This window comes from Anas acuta, chromosome 8 (assembly GCF_963932015.1).
Source record: "Anas acuta chromosome 8, bAnaAcu1.1, whole genome shotgun sequence".
Classification (NCBI taxonomy): domain Eukaryota; kingdom Metazoa; phylum Chordata; class Aves; order Anseriformes; family Anatidae; genus Anas; species Anas acuta.
This window is the reverse complement of record NC_088986.1, coordinates 7,200,836-7,227,384: the sequence shown is the minus strand read 5'-3', so window position 1 is coordinate 7,227,384 and position 26,549 is coordinate 7,200,836. Positions and strand designations below refer to the sequence as shown.

At 39.1% G+C, this 26,549-nt stretch overlaps 1 long non-coding RNA gene across 2 annotated transcripts in view; it reads right to left on the bottom strand.

Annotated features, from left to right (window-relative positions):
• Window positions 1–1,785: 1,785 nt before the first annotated feature.
• Window positions 1,786–26,549, bottom strand: part of LOC137860633 (uncharacterized) — a 63,353-nt gene continuing 38,589 nt past the window's right edge. Inside the window, exon 3 of one of the 2 annotated variants that reach the window (XR_011099112.1) lies at window positions 1,786–2,749. This is a non-coding gene — a long non-coding RNA (uncharacterized lncRNA). Of the gene's footprint in view, window positions 2,750–24,069; window positions 25,337–26,549 lie in introns of those variants that run through there. The other variant, XR_011099111.1, reaches the window with a different exon arrangement.

Below are 26,549 nucleotides of genomic sequence, written 5' to 3'. Positions count from 1 at the left end.
CTAATTAGTGCCTTGTATTTTAAACACTCAGATTACAGGTCTGTGTTTTGCTTCCGGGTCTTTAAGGAGTTCTGTGCAGTGATGGGAATTTGAGCTGTCTCATGCTCATCACAGGACTAGGGGAATTCCTTCCCATTTTCATTATTCGGCCTTGGATCTCTCTGATTCACAGAATAAAGTAAATGAGACTGAAGTGAATTTTTAAAAGGCTCTGTTATTCCTGTCTAAGCTAGCTGTGTAATCCAGTTCTGCGTGACAACAATCACATACGTTTTCTGTACTAGGTTCAGCCTTATACACAAAACCTTTTCAAGACAGTTCTTTTAATATCCCTGTGCCTACACAATTCCAGTGCAATCCAACAGAGTGGGCTGGCCAACTCACAACTGGTGGCTGTTGATTTTTTTGTTTGTTTATTTGCAGATCATCAAGAGCATGTGAAGAGTGGGTATGTGTGAAAAGAACTGCAGACTGAGCAGCTTAAAATTGGATTGCTTGAGCAAAAAACGCTCTCTTCCTGTTTGAAATTATTCAGGACTGAATCCTGACCTCAAGGTAAAGCAGAGACGACTGGATTTGGAGAGGAGGGGATCTTCAGACAGTTGTAGGAGCAAGTTCTCCTTTCCCAAGTCAAAGGGCATCAGAAATATTGTTCAGCCCTAGAGCTGCTGGGGTATCCATTGTGTGTGCACTCTCCACACTCAGTCTGGTTACCAACTTACTGAATTTCTTGCCCACTCTGCATCACCAAATGTGATGAGGACTCTACTGGAGCACAGTTCTGCAGGAAACACCGTGAGCTATCTATCAGGGAAACGTCTCCAAAGTAGACAGCCCCATGCTGCTGCTCCAGTCTAGTTCTGCTGGTTTCTGCAAGCCTGAGGATTTGAAAGCCTCTCATATAATGCTTACCTGGAAAAATGGGTGGTCAGAGACGCACTGTGGCTTGAAAGGAAAATCTGTAAAGATTTTAAATGCTCTTTCTTCTCAGCAAAGGCCTATATTAGCTTCACATGAAGAGATGGTATCTCAGAGAACACTTACAAGCAAACTGAAATGAGATGGTATTTTTGGTTTAGAAGTCCTGACTGGGCTTTATCTGTATTGACAGGTGAAGCACAGCTTGTAATGCCCACTGGCACAAGGTGAAAACTCTGAACTTCTCCTATCTACACTGTAGGCAAAAGAGCAAGTCAAGAACTGTTACGCTATGGAAGGAGCAGGTGAACCTGTGCCACAGGGCTGACTGTTTCAGTCCAGCCCTGAAGCTGAGTTGTCTCCAAGGTCAGCCTCTCTGGTGACACGGTGAAGAATTTAGTCCCATGTTGCCAGAGAAAACAAGGTCAGGCTCTTCCTCACCTCTCCTCCAGTGAGTTCTGGAGCTAAGGCAGCCTCTTTAGCACAAGCATGAAGATTTACAGTGTGGACACTGAGTGGGACTTGAAAGTGGGCATGGACTACAATTAACTGAGAGCCTGAGGGACTCTTCCTCAGTGAGAGCATGTTAATACACTTGTAAAGTGCTGGAGTGCCTTAATGGTGCTCTTTAATCAGGTTGAGATGACCTATCAGAGAATGTGAGATGGCTGTGGATAAATGGTCCATATGCTGAATATCAAGGCACTTAATGAAAAATTTCCCTTAATAGAAAAATTTTCCATGCCCTATACTTTACATTGACTACTTCTGTACAATTGTACCCATTTAATAGCAATTGTCATTTTCTACGTAACATCAACTGAAAATCACTTATTTCCTGCTCCAAACAACAATTAATGGCAATTATTTTACACAGCACCATGCACTGCTACAGATTTTTCAATTTTCCACTCAGCTTCTCTATGTGTTTTTTATTTTTTTAGTTTAATTTCATCATTTTCAACTATTCAAAACAAGAGGCTGAAATGGTGATTTCATCTTTTTTGGCAAAAGGAATTGAAAATATCCAACTATTAGAGCAGCAGGAACTATATAAACAAAAGAATAAGAAGGATGCACCACTGTCTCTCTAATTTTGATTTTAACTAAAGAAATTACAATATCCATAATAAAAAATCCAAGACAATGTTGTATTGTACGGAAGTGGACATATGGCCTTTTCTTATGCTACAAATACAAGCCTATTACACTGTGCTCTTCCTGTGCTGACGTGGTGATATGAGGCCCCAGGACTGCTTTCTCTTGATGGCACTGAATGCTGCACCTCGAAGATTGGTTGATTGTGGGATCAAGGTCAGAGCTCGGCAGTGTACTGAAGATTGGATCCCAGGCGTGATTCCAGGAAGAGTTAATGCTTTGCTTTGACTTAGCTCTGGCCTATCTTGCTCAAGGCTGAAAGAGGATCAGCACTGTCCGAAAATTTTCTGAATGTCTACTTTCTTTTTCTGAATAAAATGGATTTCATTGTTGTAGTTAATGGAAGGGGATTCCTGGTATATTTGCATATGAGCATGTTGAGTTTACTTTCTACTGGTGAAAATTATGTTAATTTTTTTTATTAACTTTTAGAGGAAAAATGTATTTTCTTCAGTTGCTGCAGATGGATTTGGTAAATTTCTTTTTATAACAGTTAGTGGTTGCTTATACTTTACAATCATTACTTCCACCCTGATCTACTGTTGCCTACTCTATGTGAACTTACACAAGGACTGGAAGAAAATACTCCAAACAATGTCATATACAGCAGGGCCTTTGAAATAAAGAGTATCTCCCAGTCCTCATAGTGCTTGCAGAAGTTCACCTTCAGTCACTAAAACAATAGAAAATCTTGCTTCAGAAAGTTTTTTTTAATCAAACAAAATGATAGACCTATTTTTTATTCTTGTGGCTAAAGTCCAAAAACACACGCTCTGTCAATGGTGTTGAATTTAGCATTTTTGTGATAAAGCTCTTTGAGCTTCTTTTCAAATAAACATGTACAGCTTTAAATGAATAAATCATGCAAATACATGTTAATGTATACATAAATTAACACAACATAATAAGGAAAACGAAGAAACAAGATTACAAATTTTCTGCACCTCCAAAATATGAGAGTGATATTTGCTTTAGAAAGAACAAACTCATTTAGAGGAAAAGCTTATATAGATCCAAACAAACCCAAATCACCAATGAAAGCTAATTTTATGTTCAGCAAAGAAGGAAGATGTGCTTCCCACTACAACAGACAAAATCCAATTAAATTAGGCAAACGTAAAAACACAGAAACAAAATTTAATTTAGTAAATAGAATCTCAGAGTTGAATTCTGCTGTCCATCCCATGTTCATAGCCCTCACAAATGAGCTGGCAATTCCAGGGAACAGTATTTTGTCAGTATGAAGAATGGGGGTAGTCAACAGGAGAATCTGCCTCAGAAATTCAAGTTTTTGGATAGACTTTTCATGCAACTTATGCATTTCTTTTCCCTGTTTGACTATTTCCATCCTTCTTTTTTAATCTTGGAAGTTTTTGAATTAAGACACAAAAAAATAGCATTCGGGGAATACTGCTGAAAGGACATCATCTCAACGTGTGTGCTTTGTACCTATGTCTTATGCATCAGGATGGATTTTTCAAGGCACCCTCCCCCTCCCCCCCCCCCTTTTGTCTATCTCTGTTCCCTCTAAAAAAGAAATTACATGTCAGTGGATACAGAATTCTTCATTGCCCAGTGCTTTTGAAAATCCTGGCAAATCCTGCCCCATACTTTGTTACCACTCGTTCCAACAAGGTGCTGTTACTATTATGAGGGTCTTAGATCCTTGATTTGTGGGGTTACAAAAAAATTCCCTTGTTGTCTAACAACCACTGACAGTAATTTTCTAAGGTGAAGCCAAACTCCAGTACAATATTCCAAGTACTTAAGAAAAACATGTCCTGATAGATAGTCTATGATGTTGCTTACTACCACATATTCAGGGGTTAGTTCATTAGTATCAAGTATATTTTGACAAATGATACTCACTTAGCAAGGAACAGGTTTCCGCTGAATTCTGCTTTCTGTTCAACAAGAATCAAACTATAATAAAGACAACTCACAGCTCAGAAATGTTCAACAGAAACATTTGCTAAAATCAGCTGTCTTTCACCCTAAAGAACCTGCTTGAAAGGAGCAGAAAATTCAGCCTAAGACGCCCTGACAGTCATTTGAAGATGGAAGGTTTTATCGTAGGCAAATAGAGTGTAAAGTAAGGACACCTATCTGATGCATCTAATCTGTCTAGTGCATTTGCCAGACCGTTATCACTGCACCTAGATGCCACAAGTGACTCCATTTACTAGTCAGTTTTGATACATGTACTCATAACATTACCTCTTTAAATATCTGATTGCTTATCCGGGCTGACAGCCCTGTTAGAACCAATTCATTCTTCCCAGTTGCCTGAACCCTTGGCCCTTTGCTTAAGCTAGGGTGAAACAAAGCAGATTTTTGTTTGCAGCAGTCTCACACCCACTGGTACACTGCCCTCACTGATGCGTCAGCCTTTACATCGATGCATATTGTTATTTTAGGATTCAATCCAGCATCCAAGCACAGTAAGTGGCAAAACTCTTGCTACATGAAATGCTCGTTGTTCAGATTTTGGGTCACTTCTTTTCACACAGTGGTTAAAAACAAGCACAGACAAGAATGTCCTACTGCTCTGTCCTCCGAATCATCCAGCTTCCAATCATTTCTTCTGTTGTTCAAGGTTAATATCGACATGTCAGAAATGTTAAAATATATTTTTCCTTCAGTACAAAGAATATGCAATTTTCTGACAGACTTCAGTACTAACTGTCAACAAAAATATCAGTACAATAAAGCTGCAAAGTTAACAACCCATTCCGTGATTTCTGGAGATGTCAGTAGTTATTATAAATGACTTTCCAGTTAATTACCTGTTTTGAAAATTAAGGAGATTGGGGGTTCACAGCTGCTCCAATAAGTAGCTTCAGTGCCCGCCTCATCCCATTGAGTATGATAAATAATATATTCTCTACCACCCAGACTGCCAGACAGTGGCTGTGTCAAACTCCTCAGAGAGCACACTTTGTCTGCCATGTGTTATGGGCAACATTTATGACAAAAGTAGAAATTAGATGGTGGTTAATCTTGCTTCTCTGTGTCCCATGTGGGGCACAAGCACAGTTGTAGTGTGGCTCACTGAATGACAGTCAGAAAAAATGATCTCAGCAAATTGAGTGTACATCAGGATACAGCACAGGGAATGGGCTTAGGAAATTATTTTTGGTGAATTGGGCTATGAGGTAGTCTCTTAAAAGAGAAACAAGGTGACGGAAGAGCAAATTTTATTTTCCTTTTTTTTTAAAAAAAAAAGGCAAGTTTTACATTACAGTTAGAGCACAGTGAAGAAGAATGAAATCATACTGCTCTGGGGTTTTTAATTTGCTTCTTATTGCTGCTTAGACTATTTAGCTTCTAGATCATAATAAACTCTATGATAATGACAGCACCAAAAGATGGATCCAGCTTATAAAAATACCACTAAAGTAAGAGCAGTAAGTTCTGCATTGTAGTTCCTGTGAAATGCAAAATGATTCTCATTTCACGTACATAGGTATAAACAAGGTAAATTCGATAGTCACAGAAGACTGACAAATTAAGGCAAGTGAGATCAGAATTGAACTTAGACACAGGCTGTCATCACACCGTAACAACACAGGACACAAATCAAAATTTTGCCTGAAGAGAAACACTGAGATAGTCCCCAATAAGTCTTATCTGCTTCTAAATGAGATTTGATTCAGCTCACAGAGTAACTTAAAGTCAATCCCCAGCTGTGATTTCCCTCTGAACATTTTTTGAATATATAATTATAGTATGAAGATCATAAGAGGTGGCATGAGTTAAGAGAATCATATTAGAATTTTCTAAAGAAACTTGCTGGCGAGAGCTACAGATTCCTTATGTCAAAAATACAAGGAGAGGCAGTCCTGGTATCACTTCATCCCTCAGCATCTCCTGTCTGACATAACTCATGCCAAAAAGCAGTACCATTCATGGCTCCTGATGCCATTTATCATTTAGACTCCTGTTTCCCATTAAAAGCAGTGCTGGTATCAAGGAACTGGGAGCTGTGGCTACTCTTAATATCGGAAATGTCCAAAATTCTCTGTTTCTGTCCATGGTCATTGCATTTTACTCAAGCAAATAAACACGGGGATTTGATGGGTCTGAAGACCACATGGAGCACTCCACACACAACTTATGTTCTGTATAAGACTGAATTAAGTGTACCATACCTCCTGAGCTGAGAGGCCTTAATTCCTCTTGGGAGTTTCTGAGGACTCCTGGGAATCTTTTCAGGAACAGGAGAATTTTCACTTTATTTCAATGAATCTTTTATTTCCTCCCTAGTTTTTAATGAAATGCAGGAACTTTAACTCCTAAAAGTTGATAACAGCTGGCATCCTTTTGCTTTCACGCTTCGCATCTTTTCATTCTTAAGAGCCTTGTCAGTCTTGTTTTGACCCCTCAACTCCATACTTCCTTCTGTCAGTTGATGCAGTGACTGGCTTACAACAGAAGAATAGTTGTATGAGACTGCTTGCCATCTAATGAACTTTAAAATTTAGCATATCTTTCCAGTTCTGTATAGAATACAGTTATTCCCAAAACATACAACGTTATATTGGGTAGGCTGGAATAAACAAACCAACAACCTGCATTCTCCTCTGAAGATTTTCAGACTCCCCAGCACTCATGTCAGGAACAGCCTTGATTTTCTGTATATCCTTTCCCCTAATTCCTCTAAAGCATTTCAGAAAACCTCTTGCCACAAGCCTCAGAGCATATATGTAGTGCACTCAGGGACATAAAGTTGGAGGTGATGTTAATTTTTTTTAATATTTGCTATACCCACAGCATGTTGACATAAAAACCCAACATAAATTTCTCTTTGCGAAGACAAAGGGTTACAGGGCCATGGTTTCACTAAAATGGCCTGCCTGTTATCATAAAATCTCTTGATACATTTTCATTAGGTAGAGCTATCTTTGCCTTCACTGGAAAGCTCCAGAAATCACCATTTTTTCCTTTAATTTCACAATACAAGGCCTTTAGCTAGGATGACAATTTTGGTCTGTAAGACCGTAAATATTTGTCTATTCAAAGGCAGCATTTATCTTACAAAGGCACACATACCAGTTTTGCCTCTGACAAGTTCCTTGTTTATTTATTACTCTAATAACAAATAGACTGTCATCCCTGCTGGGCCTCAAAGATGAACTAAATCTGCTGACACAACTGATTGGGAGCGGCTGCAAATTATTTTATTAAAAACAGTGCAATAGCAGATTCATGGTGGGGAGAATGTTTAAATCATAATTCTGTTGCTGGCCTATATTTTCCATAGGCACAACATTCAAAGACTTTTGTAACCCTTGTGTTTATACTGCATCGTTTGATTTTCATTTTGTCCAAACAGGAGAGAAGCTGTGAAGAGGAGACAGATTTTTTTGTGTGTTGAGTGCTCTGTGTGCACACACCAAGAGCAAAACACAGCATCTTAATTAGATGGGTCCAGAGGCTCCAGGAGACAAGGGAGAGTGACAGTCACTGGACATGCTTGATAGCTCTCTCTAAAGCAGTGCAGAGACTTTTAGGAAAAAGCAAGACAGATCCATACATCTCCAATTTTGGAGAGACGAGCCAACCAGAACGTGATAAGAAAGGACTAGAAGCAGGTGAGTAAAAGATCCTCTACAGACTGCTCCATGGGTGGTAACAGTCCTGGCTTGGTAAGGCCTGCCAGGCCCCCAGCAGAGCCAGCCTTCAGACCTGGCAGCCTCTTGGACTGAGCAGAGGCCGTGCATTTGGGGAGGAATCACGTACTTGATCCAGCTCCCATGCTCCAGGAGACACAGGGTTGTGGCAGGGCTGCCCAGCAGAGACCCACCCCAGTGCTTGCTGAGTGCTGAAGCCCTGGTCATTACGTACCAACAACTGTAAGAAGAAAATTGCCAAAGAAATACCACATAATAGTTCTACTTAGCAGCATCATTCACAAACACTTCAAATGCTGGACGCAGATGTTTGCATATATGAACTGCCAGGTCTTAAGAAACAGTATGTGGCACTCATTGTCTCGGCTCCCTCCAAGGCTTAATGCCCTCTGGGTTGTTACAAAGGTCCCACCAGAATGAGCTTTTGGAACAACAGAGATTTAGGAGAGACATAAGAGAAAGAGAATGCATTAGGAACACAAAATTAACTCAGTGCTTTTGTAAATCACGCCCTTGTCCTGCAGCTGTCACTGCAGCTTACAAAGCTGTGCGCTAGAACAAAACTCCTCTCTTTCCCCAGCAGTGCCATAGGAGCTGCTAGCAAAGATGTACTATCTGCCCCTCTGAGGCTAGCAGGGCTGCATGGTAAAGAGAAAGTTGTGACACTAGCAAACCTTCAACCAGAAGGGAATGTGAAGACAGGGAGATTCTTGTACACCTGTCTGGGCAATCCAGAAGCTGGTCTGGAGGGGAAAAAAAATGTCATAAAAAGGCTGCTCTGCTGTTTAGCTCCCACTTACAGGACAGGGCTCTGGGGAAGCACATGGAGCAGCGTGCTGAGCCAAGGGTAGCTACTTAATACAAAACTGGCAACACCACCAGCACGTATCTGTGCAGAACAAGAGGGATGCAAGGAGAGGACTGCATCAAAGGGGTATCTCTGACCAGGTAGGTTTCCTGGATAAACTATTCATGCTCAAGGCAGTGCTAAAAGGCATCATTAACTGCATGGAAAATGCTCTTACAGTCACGCCATTTATGTACTTGTAGAGAACGCAGCTGGAAATCTCTGTGTCACTTAGTCTTTCTTAAATTTATAGTGATATCAGTGGTACCTGGATCTTGGTGTGGCCCGTGCACAGAAGGGAATTACACGATACCAAACTCATGACCACCTTCTCCCTCCCTGCATTTATTGGCTCCTATGCTGGACATATTCTTACCCTGCACGCTCTCTGCAATAACTGTTATAGTTGCTTGGTCATGTGGTTTGAGGCATTTCCAAGGAAACCTCTCAGCAATTATTTCTGGAGATGGAAAGCAGTCTTTTCGCATGTCTTAGTATCTATTCCACATACTTTATATTACAACAATTTATTCTGCAATGTGATTACATGTTGGCATAGACTCTGATTAGGGCTTTAAACAGGAACTAACAGCAGTTATGTTGAATATGTTTTTCATCTGATGATGCACAATACCATTGATTGGATGTAGATTATATTCAGCATTAACTCCAGCTATATAAAAATATCACAAAGGAAAGTCTATCTCATGGCACAGAATACTCTTTAATTGCATGGATGATCAGTACATGTTGTGACTTCTGCTTTTTTTAAAAATCCTGTACACAAGAAAAGTCATGCCTGTAAGAGCAACGTTAATCCAAGTAATTACCAAGCATTGTTTACTTTTCCTCATAAACTCTGCAGTTTCTTGATTTTTCACCCAGGCTGTATTATAAAGCTAAAGTGTTAGAGGAAAAAAAAAAAATCTGGATGTGTCACTGTCCAAAGATAACACTCTAAAGTTCATCATGTCAGGATTGAGGAAATGTATTAACTGTTTCTTGCTGACTGCAGATGCATTGCAAAGCTCTGATATTTTTTTCATAATACCCCTTGAACCTCCTATCTTCACTGCACCTTATATTTTCACCATCCTGCAGCCTCAGAGTCTCTTTAACACATCTGTACCCCTTGGAGATGAGAAACGCCACTAAGTGTCCAAGTTATTTGCCCACGATCATGGTGCATGCAGCAGAACAGAGACTGAATGATGATGGGTTTCTGAGTTACTTTCTTAATCCCTGGAAATCTACCCACTGTTGGCCTTCTAAAGCTGGAAAGGAGGCTGGGAAGATAGATATTTCAGACTCTCAGCCCAGATTTGATAGGATATACATGACAAAGAAGTGAAGAAACAAACCACTGATATCACCATAAATTTAAGAAAAAATAAGTGATGCAGAGATTTCCAGCTGAGTTCTCTACATGACCAAGAAGGAGGGAAATGCTGATAAGGGAAGGATTAAGAAGTAGGGTCAGATTCTGTGCTTCCCCAGCATCAGCAAACATTATTAGGATTTGCAGTAGTGGACTGAGAGGAGTGGAATCAAGATATGATTGGGGAATTTTTCAGACCAACTTCTGACACCTTTATTCCCCCTACTGGACACTTCACTTGGCATACATTTGAGAGAAAATGAAGGAGGCAAAGAGTAAGAAGCAGAGGTAAGGAAGAGCTGACCTGGTATGGACAGCACAAGTGCCAGGAAGCACTGAGGTCAATCTTCTGAGAAAAACAAAGAGGAATTTCTATTTCCGCTGCAATTTACCTCCAGCCAGGGATGCAGCCTGAATCTTCCCTAAGACCAAGTCTAGGATAGATACTTGTAACCATGCTGTATCACATAACATCAGCTATGTTCATGATTTTTATTTTTTACATTTTTGAGGAAGTTAAAACTCTGGTATAGCTCTGGCTTACACTGGTACAACTGAGACCTTTCTAACTATATTACAGGTTACGTGTCCACCAGGAGGGCCTGCCTCTACAGCTATACCAGCAACATTTTCACTTTAGTTTAGATATTACAATATACAGGTTTCATAAAGACATCTTTGCTAGATGGAAACAATGATTATCAATTTTCTTAGAGAATTCTCCACCAGGTCAGATCCTCTGAGTCATGTTACTAACTGCAGGTAAGATCAATTTCACAGGGTTGTAGCAATCAAAACTAAAATCATTCTAAACACATTTAAACAGACATTATTCCACCTAAAATAAACATGGCCATGAATAACTACGATGGTAAACAATATCATCATCATGCACATAGCAATAATTTAAGTGTGGGATAATACCTGCCTATTTTATCAGCAAGGCTCACTGCCCTCTCTTGAGAAGATGCCTACCGTTTTGCTGGCTGTAGCTGCCTTTGCTAAAACACGTGACCCCATCTCAAGCTTGGTGCTTCAGTGTCTGCGTGAAAAAGCAGAAATTTCTGCTTTGCCTCCACTCACTCTGTTCCTAGTTGTCGTCCTGTTCGCTTGATTTTAGTTATAAGTTACATAAGCGTTCCTCTGAGAACTCGAATGCACTAGCAAGGAAGAGAGACAAGAGGCGGCATGTCTCTCGTACTTCTCATTTCAGAGCCAAGGGGAGCCTTACAGCACACTAAGCTCACAATTGCTTCTTTGGTTTCAATTTTGCTTGGATGCTAAGATCATTAACTTATTTTCACATAAAACCAAACTGGCAGGTTATTTTGGCAATAATACAAATGTTACACTGATCAAGTACCATAACAAAAAACATACATTAAAAACATAGATTAATTTAAAGCTGGTACTCCTGAACTAAAATATCTTCCTTTGCATTGGATTTAAGTAGCTGCAAGCAAGGAAGGGTTTGGCATCATACCCTTGTGTTTTACCAAATGTTATTGCTTATAGATTTACTTCATCTCAGGCTGTGAAATTTCAGAACAAGCCAGGCAATAAAAAAAAAAAAAAAAAAAAGTCTTATGAGAAAGTTCCTTTTCATCCTCAGCTCCTGCAAAATACTGGAAGTGTTATTTTTGCACTTATAAATAAAAGTTCTCTCCTGAAAATTACACACAGTGGAAAGGCAGCAAAATCAAACAAATAAATGGGTGGAGGAAAGGAAGGAGGAGAAGATACATTTATGGTACAGGATAACAATTCTACTGATACGTAGGTTCCCATTAAGCTAGGTTTTAAGTGAAGTCCCTTTGGGTCATGATTTCTGCAGAGAAAATTACCAAATGAATATGCAGCAACAGAACATGAAAGGGAAGTAATCCAGGCCTTCCCCAAACTATGCCTAATGTATTAGAAAAACTAATGGTTGGTGAACACTTAGCTGAAGACAGCACCTTTCCAGATAGAGAAAGTTTAATGCTGAAGCATTAGAGACAAAGGCTTCAGTTTTCATTGGTGGAATTGTGTCCACTCATACTAACACGGGCAATGGACCAGAAGGGAATATTTTCATTGAGTTTTAATACAAGGCAAAGAAATGCCTTTGAAATTTTATATGCATCTCATCTAAGGTAATAAAAAAAAAAATGCAGTAGGAGAACAGAAGACCTTGATGCACCTATCAGGAACAGCTCAAGTGGGTTATTATGAATAAGCTTCTGTAAGGATTTTAACCACCATAAAGACAGTAACCATGGATAGGCAATTGCAGAAATGTACAGACACTACCAGGATGCTATTAGGAAGAGTAGGAGGAAAGAGAGTGATATAATACCCAACACAGAAGAAATAAAAATACCATCAGAATAACATGAGAATGTGCACTTGCTCTGTTGATACAAGCTCTTGCTTAGATGCTGAAAGCTGCTAGTTCCCTGACAGCAGAATGTGTTTGTAATCACAGAGCAGGCTGCACCGGAGGTTTTTCAAGTGACAATTGAGAGTATTCATCTAGAGAAGTAAAATGGTCAAAAGGCAGTGAATTCTTTGCATACTTTAGTTTGAGGTTAGGTTTTTTGTTGTTGCTGTTTTGGGGGTTTGTTTGTTTGTTTATGTTTTATTTTTGCTATTTAAACTGTTAATGAACAGTGAACTACACAGGCAACCAGCTTTAAGAAGGATCCTCAACACTATTTGGATCCACAAATCTCTATAAAATTATTTCCTTATGTTGACAATATTCAGAGCAGAACAGATCACTGAAGACCACATGATCTCTCTACTTCTTACAGTCACATTGCTTAAAGGAAGTCATTTTTTCTCCTAATAAAAACTTATCTAATAGCCCCGGCTACAATATATTACATTATTATTTATATATCATGCCTAATACCACAGTGCTTTGGGGCCCTGTTCATGATGGCCCTAATCATCCACTGTGACAAGCACACTTCTGTTTGGACTTGGATTTATTGCTGTAGTTTGTTGGTTACCTAAAGATTAAATTGCCCTTCTGTTTAAATAAGGGGCCTCAAATAGATGCTTTGTATTGTAGCAGAGAGCTAACTGTTGGATCCATTGTTCTTTGACTCCTTATCTTCATTTATCAGCCACGGACTTTTCGAATTTAATCATGTCAATTTTCTACTTGTTCTTTACTGATCCCTAGGACAGGGATTTTCAGCTGACTGCATAATCGAAACTTTAACAAAGACTTTGGATAATTTATATGCAAAGTTTTAATAGTTACCACATGTCCTGAGGTTCATTCATTACAACATGTATACCACAAAGAAGAATCAGTCCATAGACTATAAAGACTATAAATTTAGCTGTAGACCCATGGCCAAATTATGTACTGTAGAGTGCATACAATCTGGAAAATAATCTCTATTATAGGATTCAAGAATTCAGACATCAGAATACCATTTCACAAGTGTACAGATTACCTTGAATTAAAGAGAAATGTACCAAACTCAGGGAAATTTTAGAAAGCTGTGAGAGAAAGTAGACTGATGTGTGAATTAATTATTTGACCTTTGCTTTGAATATGACATATCCCAATCATTTCATTTTATTAAAAGACTGTATAATCATGAACATAATCACAAATGCAATGTTTAAGAGAAATCTGATTTGAACCTTTGCACTTGGGTCACATATAATACAATTTGGTGTTACTCTCTGCTTAATAAGATTCATACACAAAACCACGTTACCTGAAACTATAAAGCATGGAGGAAAAAATCCTGTTCCAAAGGGACAGTAATTTCTGAGCCAAACCATTTAAATCAACATGGGTAGTGCCACTAATCAGACCGCAATGCCACATTACCTAATTGGACACAGAAAAGTTGAGATTTTGTAGGACAAGATCATATCACTTTATCATGACCATATCACTCTGAGGGCAACTGCGGATGCAGTAAGCCTTCTTAAAACAGTTATTTTGAAACAGTTAATTGCTTGTACTGAAAGTACATATTTGGCCCATTTTCGTAGACACATAGGAAAACCCTCTTTTTAGTTACAGAAACCAAATTTTTTGCTGACTTTTGCTGTACTTTGGCCCATGAGCTAAATAATTTAGCCACGTGTGAACTCAGATGATCATTCACATTCATTTTGCTCATTTGTGATCAACTAAAGTATATTCACCATTTTAATGCAATAAATACCAGCCTAAGTTGTAGTAGACAGCAAGCACTGCTAGGAATATATTATGCTGGATGAACAGGATGATTTGACAATGGGCTTTAGCTCTAACCATTCTCTCCTTACTTGCATAGCCACTTCTCTAGATATTTTGCTTAGAAACATTGCTTATACTAAGTTCGTTTGTGCCTGTCTTTCAAAGGTTTGAAACAGTTATTATCTCCACTCAGCATTTTATTTTTATAACCACACTCACAAAGCTTTTCTTAAAGATCACCTGCACCTATTATAAGTCTGTAAGAACATGCTGTTTATGTACTTGAAATAGCAGAGACACACCAGGGTGGTTTCCATTGAGACAGCATATGGTAGCTACCTGCATATACTGCAGTGCTACGCATCATTTGTTACAATTAATAGAGCTGGCCAAAATAAAGAAAGAACAACTGGCAAAAAATATGTCTTTTAAGGTTTTGTTCTACATAGGGCTGAAATGAAGATTTGAGCCATTCCCAAAAAAATGCATTTTGAAAGGACTGAAACGCAACATTTCCCAGCTTAGCTGGGAATCATCCCCAGACAATCAGCACGAAAGGGACAAGAACACCTTTTCTTCCTGTTCAGGATCTGTCTGCTCAGTATTTTCATAGCCTTCTGCTTTGGGACAGGTTTCCTGGGCTTCTAGAGAGTCCTGAGCCATCTTCTTCTTTGTTTGGCCCCAAAGTCTAAAGTACAAGGTGAAATGAACTGTATGAAAACGCAGCCCTGTAACTGCAGACTGGAAGCACTTCAGAGGACTCCAGGCCCACAGCTGCAACTCATATCTGCAGAAGGATGTCTTCCTAAGCACAACATTCATACTCTCTGCTGTGGAGCCAGGCTGGGGGTTAAGCAGAGGTCCCCCAGGACTTTCACATACTTCATGTTGCAGGAGAAAGCCTGGAAGCCCTGCAGGCTGGCTGGGCTGGAGACACAAACCCTGGCACTGCTAGCAGGTGTGACCTTGCAGGAACTGTACTGTGTGGGGACATCAACCCCAATGGAGGTTGTTCAGGTCAATTTGAAAAGCTGTAGCGTAATATTTCCAGAGTACCAGGCTCTAGGACAAGTCAGACTTGCTGGCTTTGACTGCCTGCTTCGCACAGGAGAGTCCATGAACCTCAAGAGACCTGGTCTGAGCTGCAGCTGCCATGGCGTTCACAGCTTCAGAGCAGCAAGTCCAGAGCTACAGATCCTGAAAGCACCTTTGGCCCTGGGCAGCCCACTCTTTCTATATCAAAAATAAAGTGCTTGCATTAGGCATGGCTGGTGGGACACCTCACCTGAGCATTGCACCGAGAATGGTGGGGAATTTTGCCTCCCTCACTTTTTGAACCTAATGAAAGAAGACTAGCTTGTTCAGGCAGCAAACATGAACCCCCAGTCCTCTGTGAGCAAACATTTTGAAAATAGGGAACTAAATGCCTACTTTAAGACTTTAATGTTTCAAACATCATGATGAAAAATAACAGCAACATTACCTCCTGTAGAGGCGAGACAGAAATAAATCAGGGGAGTAATTTACTTCAAAGGTCTCTATGTTTACCTCTCCCTGTCTCCTAACTGGGACACCAATCTTGCTGACTGAAACCAGGAATGTAGTCAAGGGAAAAATATCCACAAAGTGCTCGAAATAGTCCAAATGAATGTAGAGGTTGATGGGTTTAGAATTGGTTTTGACAGTCTTGTATTACATGACAGCTTTAGGTGTTAATTTCGTTTTTGTTTGCATTTCTTGTCACAGTTAGGACCAAATTCTCCCTAAGCCATAGCCTCATTGGCAGCTTGCCTCTGATCTGTTGGAAACCATCAGCAGTTGGTACTGGACAGGATGCTTCCTTCTGCCATGAAAAGGCACAACTTAGAGCACAGCACTTGATACAGACCCCAATGGCACACTTCATGCCAAAAACTTTACAGAATCTGTATCAGGGAAGAGAGCAATCACAGATGTGTGGCTGTGAGGTACATCTGGGTAGTGGGGTGCACTTGTTCCGCCACTTCCCTTTCATGTAACCTCTTGTCATTCATGTAGGCTGCTATATTTTGCCTCACCTGAATGTAACAGGCTATTTTAAGTCAAGTTATATTTATTTCAGTTTAAGAAAACAATAAATAAAGAGAAGAGAAAAGGTTTTATGAGTGACCGCTCAAGTGCCACATGAGAGGGACAGCCAGACAACTCTGAAATGCAACATAATGGACTTACAGAGGAGATTGCCTGATGCTTGATAAGCACAGCAAATGGTAACAGGTTTCTTTTACCAAAATACATTATTTTTGGACAATGAAGTCTGACAGAACCACCCTATAATATCCAAAAGTCTTCTGCATGCATTCCCCACTTACATTCACTATACAGAATTATTGCCTGGCTCTACAAGACAGAATGTTTAAAGATTAAAAAATACAGTGCACAGAAAATTGAGACTTAAGAATGACATCATCAAACCCACTACAAAACGAGGCACAATTACTAAAGGATTCCCTGGAGCAACCACAAGTCCTGCTGAGAACGTTCCTGCTGGGGCTCCCTAATTAATGTACCCATTTTCCACCTGTCACACAGCAGAATTAAACTCACTGCATCTCTGCTTTAATTCTCTACTCAATCAATAATTCGGATAACAGATCCAAAGTCCCGTAGATTCTGTGTATTGATCTTCTCCCACCCTCAATTTGCCAGTTGTCTCCACTAACTTTCAGTAGTACGTCACCGAAAGTCCATTTCATTTAAAATGTAATCACTTTGCCAATGCCTAAACGCTTGCCAGTTTCATTAGTCCTCAGAAAACTTTCCCAAAATATGGAGCTACATGAAAACATATTGAGTATTGCTTAGAAACAAAAATCAATATTCTGTCTATGACTTCTGCTCTGGCAATAAAAACTGGTCTATGCAGACACACACATAGAAATTCTGTATTTTAACTACTAGTCCTTTCCAAGCTCAACAGACTTAGGCTAAAACTTCTATCGTGTTTTTCATTTTTTTCTGTGCAAGTTAACACAATTTTTTGCTGAATGGAAAAAAAAAAAAAGTTTTACTTATTTCTAATTTTTAACAGAAAAGATTTTTAACCAAAAGACCAATAAAAAAAAATCTACCCTTATTCTGCTGAGACAGCCTCTATCTTTTCCAACCCCATAAAGATAGATCTTCAAGTCTCATGAGGTTTCACAGTAATTAATGCAAACCATTTAAATCTGATTCTGAAAGCTGAATGGACTAAACAATGGAAGGTAAATTACTTTTTGCTGTTTTACATCTTTTCAATTCCTCGGCAAGGGTCAGAGCTGACACTGGGAAGATTAAATAGCATACAGCACAAAACGACCCTTATCACTGCCTTTCTGGAAAATTTGTTTTCTATATATGTAAAAGGTATATAATGCTCTTGACTAAGAAGATACATGGGCATCATTACTATGTTTATACCAAGTGAATAGAAATAGATCAGGAGATGCTCAGCTATTGGCAGAGAGATAGCAGAAGAAAGTTATTAAAATACAGAGAAGGTACTGTTAGTGGCATCCAGTGCCAGGCAGATCCCTGCATTGTTTTTCTGAAGATAAAATTCACTGAAAAAATCAGAAGAGAAAAGTAAGTTGTGAGGAAGGGAATGTCTGATAGCAGTAAAGTCAGGCATGAGTTACAATAGCAAGCCAGCTGTACTCAGTTCCTAAAACTCCAAGTCTGATTCTGGCAGAGCCATAGTAATGTATTTTCCAGAAAAATCGCTGTCCAGCACAATGCCTTTTCTGCCTGTCTGTGGTAGGGAAAAGACCAATTTGGGAAGGCTGAAAAATCTACTACTGGGTCGACTCCCATCATTTCCCTGACAGCAGCAAAGAGATTTTTGATCTGTATACTACCTCTAGAATATTACTAGACAGTAACTTCTTGGCTTAGTCTAACATATTAGTACATTAACGTGTTAGTACATCAACAGTGGTCGCTAGCCCCAGCCTTAGAAGAAACATAAGAATAAAGTTGAGCACCTTTATAAATAGGAAGTGGAAAAGATTTAGAAGACTTACTAGTCTGATCAAAGCTTATCCAGATGGACTGACTAACAGGTGGACCCAAGACTACAAACACTAATTAAAAAAAAAAAAAATAGTGCATAGCCACATGAGAAACCAATCTACCACTGAATTTGTTTCTTCTCTGGAATGCTTAGGCAAGGTAAGAGTATCCTAGGAGGCTTAAACCTCTGTTAGAAGTGATCTCAGAGACATTATTGGTTAGCTTTGGATATTAATCGATAGACTTGCAGTAGAATAAAGGACTAGATTTTTATTATGCTTTCCAGTCTATGTAAAGGATTTGGAAAATTACTCAGTAGTCAGCTTTATTTCCTGGAAAAATAAATAAATAAATAAAATCTGGAATTAAATATTCAAACATAGGTGCCTGCAAGATAATAAGAAAATGGGTTACACCCAAAAATGATTCTGTCAGGAAGTAGTCTTGCCAAGAAAACATTGTTTATTTGTTAATTAGGTAATGGGCTTTGTAGATAAGGGTGGAGCAGTTAACATTATATCTTGAATGTAATAAAGTTTGCCATATGATCTTATATGATAATCAATTAGAGTGTGAGAAAAATATGGCATGAATGGAACTGCACCAAATGGTACCTAACCACAGGTTAGGTACAAAACTTTTCAGATCATCATGCTGAAAGAGAAATTATTCTGTAGTTTTCCATCCTTAGGCAAATCACTGAGTTCTGTGAAGGATTTGTCTTGAATGTTGCTATGCTCAATATTTTCTTTAATGGCATGGTCACAGGGTATATTGCTTTCACCCCCAGATGACAGGAAATTTGGAAGGACCACTAGTTTACTGGAAAACAGAAGCAGTTCAAAATGACCTACTACCAGTTAGTTAAGAGAAGCTAAGTCCTATACCAAACCATAGTGGGAGGTTAAAATTACTTCTCTGCTGCAGACGAATTCGCATTACCATACTGCTCCAGAAAAGGCAGTCATTAAACAGGAACTTAAAAAGTAAGGTCTGGAAAGATGATCCTAAAACCCTTCCATTCTCCCAGCAGGTATGCTGTTGCCATTTGCTCAGAAAGATGCAGGCAAACAGGCAAGCAGAAAGCCATAGCGGAGCTCACTTGGTCAAAGAGCAAACTCCAAAATGTGACCGGTTAAAAAAGAAATTCTGGTGTTTTGATACTAAAGAAGAGATACCTGAGAGGGGTTGAAAGTACTTAAAAGACATTCCTGTGTAAAAACACGGTTCAGAAAGGAAAGGAATAATATATGTCTCAAGTCCTTGACAATAGAACAAAACATACTCAGCTAATGCAGCAAGAAATAGTCAAGTTAGACCTAGAAAAAGCACACCAGCAGTACAGGCAGTGCAGCATTAAAATAGGGCAGCATTGCTTAGGGCAGGCTGTGAGTTTCCCTCAGCAGAGGTCTTTAACAGACCTCTCTGATAGAGATCAACAAAAACCTGCCAGGAAAGACAGAATGGGGCTGGGAGGTGGACTGAAACCACTGCAGGGCCCTGCAGTTCATGCTGCTGGGGAAGCACAGTTGCTCCTAGTCAGCCAGGGTGGGTCTGCAGCCAAGAGAAATGGACAAACATACAAGATTCCACTGCACACACAAAATTTCTTTATGATAACACCTCCCAGCAACAAAAAATTGACTATGCAGATTTGTTATGAAATACATTTATGGTCTTTCCTTGCCTTGAAGGGACTTTTGCAAACTTCTGCCTTCCTTAATTTGGAAAATGTGCTTTCACTTTGGAACTTCTGAGTTCAGGAATAATTCCAGCTCAACTATCCAAAAAATGGATTGCATTATCACTTGTAGATGCTGGAACTGGTTTTGTGTGTACCTTTTCAGAACTGTTTTCTTGTGTACCCTTATGTTGTAGGAAGCTTCTTAGCACGTCACTTAGGTAGTCTCTGCACCCAAGGTCTCAGCAATTAGCTACAATAATCTAAATCAATTAGTAGCTTGATTCCATTTAGTTACCACTACAGGGGAAAAAAGAAAAAAAAAAAAAAAAATTAAGACAAAAAAGAAGTAAAGAGTAACAGACAGCTGGCTCAATGGATAACTGTGCTGCTCTAATCATTTTCTGTGGGTCTAGTGCAAAGTGAATTGCTCCTGAGAACTCATCTTACTGAGCTCAAATATGCACACTCCTCTTTTGTGGTTTAGGAGACAGGACAAAAATAAAATCCCTGACATTATTTATTAGCAGTGAGACCAGTGGCATTATTGGGGGAGAAGTCCTGCAGAAGTCCTGTCTACTCTGCAACTGGGCTGAAGAAAAGAGCATTTCACTTGCAAAGAATTGTCAGTCATTTACTGTTCAAATGGAAAATCTCATAATATATTAAGTATATTTGCAAAGTCTGCTAAGTCTCAGTTGCATTGATTCATACCAACAAATCCACTATTTAAGTCATGTATTCAAATGCTGTGAGAATACTTAATTCTTAGAAGAAATGCACAGGATGTGACAAATACTTAGAATTCCTCGGTTCCTGCCAGACACCTGACTTATCTTTTGAATCCCCTGAAAATGCATACAGTAGGATTCATGCAACCTACTTCATGATAGCTATTTAATAAGGCATTTTGGATTGGTGAACAGAGGAATCCATGGGAGGTGTTGAATCAACAGTCTTTGACAATGCAATGATGTTACCTTGGATGTGGCGCACTATGGATTGCAGTCGCATAGACTTCACTCGGGATCCTGCCTGTATATACTAACTACCCCTTTGTGCAAGAGCATTCTTAGCAGCATCTATATTACAACTACAAAGTTTGTGTTGTCCTGATTGTATTTTTGACATGTAACCATTTTTTATTGAATATAAGAATGAAAAAAATCACACTACAAGGGTTTAGACTGTAGTCTCTCCTACAATAATGCAAGAGTACTGATAAGACATTCTAGTTGCAGACTATATCAAAACAAACCTGGGAAACAATATCTTCGAGCAGTGGTAGCAATAAGTTCTTTCTATTTCAATAAAAGCTTTCCATCCCAGGATCTCAAAGAGCTTTTTAAATATTAATCAAGCCTCTAAGCAACCCTGGAGATGCTAAAATACTGCAGTCAATGATCAATTAAACCATACAGAGCTTATCCAGTTTATAGATCCAGCATGGCACAAGTGCAGAAATACCCAGATTTGGTCTGCACAGAACCAGGCTCTCCTAAGTGAATGTAAACCACTTCGGCATCTGAAACATCCTCTTCGGTGTGTCCCGTGGTAACTCTGCTACCCAGGTTTGTCCATTTATCGTATGCACCCAAACCCCTACCGGAGAAGTAACTACTGCTTCTGTTTTATCATAGATGAGTGACTGAGGTAAAGGGAGATAAATGATTTGCCCAAGGTCACACCCACGGCCTGTAGCAGAGAATAGGGTATTGCTCAGTATTCCTGGTTCATCTCTGTAGCCAAAATACTCCTTTTTTTAACATTTCTTTTTCAGCATAGTCCAGAGGGTATTGAATCAATCTGGATGATGTTTTATCCTAGCAGCATGGGGAGTGTTTTTTTTTTTTTTTTTTTTACAGTTTTGACATATGCAATGAGTAAAACATTCTGTACTTGTAGCATTATTTATCCTCTAGCCTTAACTGCAGTGTTCAAAAACTAACACTGACTGCACCTTTCAGAGCACATGCAAGGATAGCATGTTATTTGTCAAAGCTCACAAAGGCATTGCTGATAGTGCAAGCTTTGTTTATGAGACAGAACACTCTTCCCCCTTTTATGCTGCAAATTTCTGGGCAATGTCAATACCAGTTTAAGAGGTCTCCCACTCTCCAGACTCTTTCTGTCATGTGTTGACATCTTCTAGGAATCAGCAGATTTTACGCCTCTATTCAATCCACTTGACCTGCCTCCAAATATGTTTCCAGCATCTGAAAAGCCATTCCCCACACATATGATGAAGTCCAGATCAATAACACAGGATAAAAACAAACAAGTTAACTAAGGCAAGTCTCAAGTCTTAAGAGCTATCCACAGATGCTCCTATCTGGACTGTTCAATATGATGTTCTGAATTGCACACAGCAGGATTTCATTTGCTACAAATAGCTTTGCACCAGCAGCATCTTCAATAATTTTATCATGCAGCGTTCCCCAGATAGAGCAATATTTCATTTAATAAACAGCAAATTAAAATAGCAAATATAGCGAAAGACAAAGCATGAATAGATTTACCTTGGAGTTTTAAAGAGAACATCGAAACATTTTATTATTTTATTTTTTAGTATTTCTGTAGCTGCTCATAAGGTCACCTTCATGACAATTCCAACAGGGGTTTATCTTGTAGCGCTCACTCTGACATACAGCCTGATGATTTATTATTGCTTAGTTCTTGATACTGTTCACTGCACAATCCAATCTAAGAGACACACATATTTCTCAATTCAGGGACTTCTTTTATTTTATGAAAAATCAGCTTGGTGCTTTCTGGTAAAAACTAGGCTTGGCATTTGATCTTAATTTTTTTTAAAGTATTTCTTTCTATTCTGTGTTTCTCTGCTGTATCTTTGATGTATTCCAAGATCATTTTTGTTTTCTTTTCCTTTGCTTTTCTTCTCTCACCCTATTTTAGTGTGGTTGCACCCAAAAGACAAATCTGCCACAGCTGCAGTTCCTTCCAGCCACTCTTATCTAGATTTCTGTTTCATACTAGTAGGTGACATCGTGATAGATTTCATAGGTTTTCTCTCCTCATTTGGGAGGGGGGAATATAATTATGCAAAGGAGGGCTAGATGGACAGTAGAAATATATCACTATTAACACACCAGAACACATGCAGATTCACTGCAGTTATCTGCTTAAAGAAAAAAAAAAAAAAAACTTCACATGCTAGACAATGTTTTTTTTCTCCCCTTGTATTAATATCAATTCCAAGGTCAGTCAACAATTCTCATCATGTCATTCCCACATCTATGGTTCTATGACATGGCGCTACTGAAGCTCTGCGTGACTGCAAAGCTGTCTCCAGTTTTCATACCAACTAAGCCATTTGGTGTCATTAACCCTCCTGGACCAGGCTGCCCACTATTCAGCTACACTCGTTTAAGCCTGCCAGTCATTAGTTGGTACGTTAAGTAGCTAATGGTGCTCTCACAATATCTGCTGCATCATGCAGGTGCAACAGAATAAACATTTTTTTTTTCCAATGGTACTTCATCCTAAATCACTAAGGAACCCAGTCCTGCAAAGATTTATGTGTCTGAATAAGTTTACTCACATGAGCAATCCTGCTTCAAGCCTCTTAAACACACGCTTGTGTGGTGAGAGTCTTGATGATCAAACTCGGTATCGAGTATCTGGCTTAAAGTGTTTTTAGGAAATGCTAAACTGTATCGGAAAACACAAAAATAAGTAAATAAATAAATAAATCTGTTGTTTCTTTTTACCAAGAAATACAAAAGTATTTTTCTCAAGAGCAAAGATTAATAGTCACACCTGCTAGTCTATGACCTCATTACTTTCCCACTAATTGATCAGTATATAAAAAATATATATCAAGGCAGTATGAATATTCCCCAACTAATTGCTTGCTTGTAAGGGAGATTAACGGAGGATATGTAAATTATTAAAGCCATAAACTGCTTCTGGAGCCTCCTTGCTCTCCTGAGCGAGGCTGGGGGGGATCAGCTGGCTGTCCCCAGTGGGGCTGAGCTGGGGCAAGGTTAAGTAAGCAGCCCTCATCTCTGTGTCTGCATCTATTAGACACCTTTGCTGACTCTCTGGCGCCAAGAAGTCAGGCGCCACCCTCTACACTCAGAGAAGCACAGGAGGTTGCAAATGGTGAATTTAATACCGCAGCAGGAGGTGCCATTTACAGTCCCAACGGATAAGTCTCCCCCTCTTCCCTTTCATGCTCATATAAACAAATTGAGGCTGATGCAATTTTGAATTCTGTTGTCCTATTTTATTTTTAAATATGTAATTTCCTCTTTATTTCAGTGTCTATGCAGGGTAAAATTAAAGGATTTTTGTACACATGACTGATGGTTAAAATGCAGTGAGGATTTGTACTTTATGAAACCATTAAAACATTGATGAATACAAGCAAAAAGCAAGCAAAAATTTGGGAGACATTAGTAACACACAATTTAAAAGAAAAGAAGATTAACGTTCCTGCACAACCATACTTTAACACAGTGTGGTCCTTGTCTTATTTTAAAAGAAAAGCAGAATTTAACACAGAAAAGACTATCAAATATTGTGCAATGCTTGCCTATCTCTACTGTTACATAGCCAGGTTTCTTTCATTCTTAGAACAATGTGTTAAAAAGGTGAAATTCATGTCATATTTTCTTTTTAAAAAAAAAATGTGCCAAATTATTGGCTACTCTTTCAAATAATAAAATGGAAATCAAGTGAAAACTGCTGCTTTACCAATCCAAGCCACTCCATCTATACATTGCTGGAACCACACAAGAAGGCATCAGAAATGAGAGAGGGAAAAAAAAAAATATTTACAGTCTATATGGAAAAGAAATTGTAAATCAATATTTTTACAGAGGCTTCTTAGGATTAATGCAAATTGAAGAAATGCAAGTTCTAATGCCAGATTCGGAGAGCAAAAGTGACTACATCTGAAGAAAAGATTGACATGTTTTCATAGATTTTGGGGGCTCCAGGGACTGTCTGTTCTCCAGTCCAGTTTCCTACATTATGTTGGCCAGAGAATTTCACTCTGATTTCTAAATTGTGCCCAGTCATGTGAAGTTGGAACATATCATTACTTTTAGAAGGATACCAGTGTTGGCTTTAACTGATGATAGAATCTATTTTATTTCCAGGCAAACCATTGCAGTCATCCAGTTGCTCTCTCTGTTAAAATAAATGGGGCAGCAGAAGCAAAAGAGCCCTGGCAGCTCTAAGTGACAGAGTAGATGGCAGGAGTGGTAAAGGAGACGGAATAAAACAGGCCAAAAAATCATCTAGAATCAGAAGAGTGGGCTAGCACATTAGCAGGAAATATCAAGTATTTCTCTTGTCAGCATAAATATCTGAGATGTTTCAGTCATAAATTACATGGTCCATGACAGGCCACGGGGTCCTAGCTTCTGTTCCATATTGTATTACAGCACATCCATTAGCATCGAGTTAGATTTATCAGCAAAACTGTTAAGCCTACAAGATGCGACAGACCATCTGACCACTGGTACTGCGGAAGAGAGAAAATGGGATCCGGTGTGGTTTCAGCAGTCTCTTACAAAAGGCAGACTCAGGGCTGTGCACTTCAAACACAGGCATTCAAACGGTAAATAATTAAGTATAACACATTGATTCAAACATGGACGAAGGGAGAACTTAAGGACACGAAAGACGTTTAACTCACATATCTCACGCACAGACTTCTCGGTGGAGGCAAGGGGAATAATGAAGGGAAAGGCAGGCAGCCTTCCTGTTCTCTTGGTGCTGGGCATCATACACACCTTGGGCACCAGCAACAAGGAGAGGCTCCCAGCTAGCTGTACAGCCTAGCCATCCTCACCTCCCTCCATCCATACTGTAGCCAAGTCAAGGCTGTCTCTATGCACGCAAGACAAATTTACAGTACCACTTAACCCTTATTCTTCTCCTTTTTGACCACATTTAAAATGCAAAACCCATCTCTGCTTCCCTATTAGTGTAAGCAAAGGCTTGCATTTGCCTATCTTTGACACATCACAAAAACATGGAACGTTCATTAAAGATTTATAACAACATCAAACATTCTGTTTTACTTTCAATTTTGTCACATAATCCCAATAAAACAGTGATTTTTCCATATCTATTAAAGTTATTTGTCACTGCTGAGCCCTTCCCGTATCATTACTGACACACAGATACGTAAGCCAAAGAATGAAGTCAGTCTCCACAGGGTCTGTCTCTTTTGGGAGAATTTTAAACATGCTTCTTCTGCAGAAATCCATAGCTGCTACTCATTCTGGGCTCTATATTATTTAGGCTTTCCAGTAAAAGAACTCTTAAGTAATGCATTAGTGTTATTCTTATCTAGAGAAGGCTTGTGGGACTGAGTGAAAAGATAAAGGAAATAACAGAGACATGTGGCAGTGCTAATGTTAATATTTGATTAGAAATATTCCAAACAAGATGTCAAGACAAATTCAGTTCTTATTATCAAAACACACCCCAGCTTGGCGAGGCTGAAGTTGTACATTTAAGAGTACGGTTTAGAAGGCAAATACTCTGAAAATAGTTTGTGTTCATAAAATGAAGAAACATGTCTAAGACAAAACAAACAAAACCAAGCAATCCCCTAACCCTTCTAATGCAATGCTCAGAATTAATTAGCAAGGACAAGAACTACTGGAATCAAATTTGTACCTGCTCTTCCTTTATTACATGTTGCTTAATTTAGAATAACACTGTGC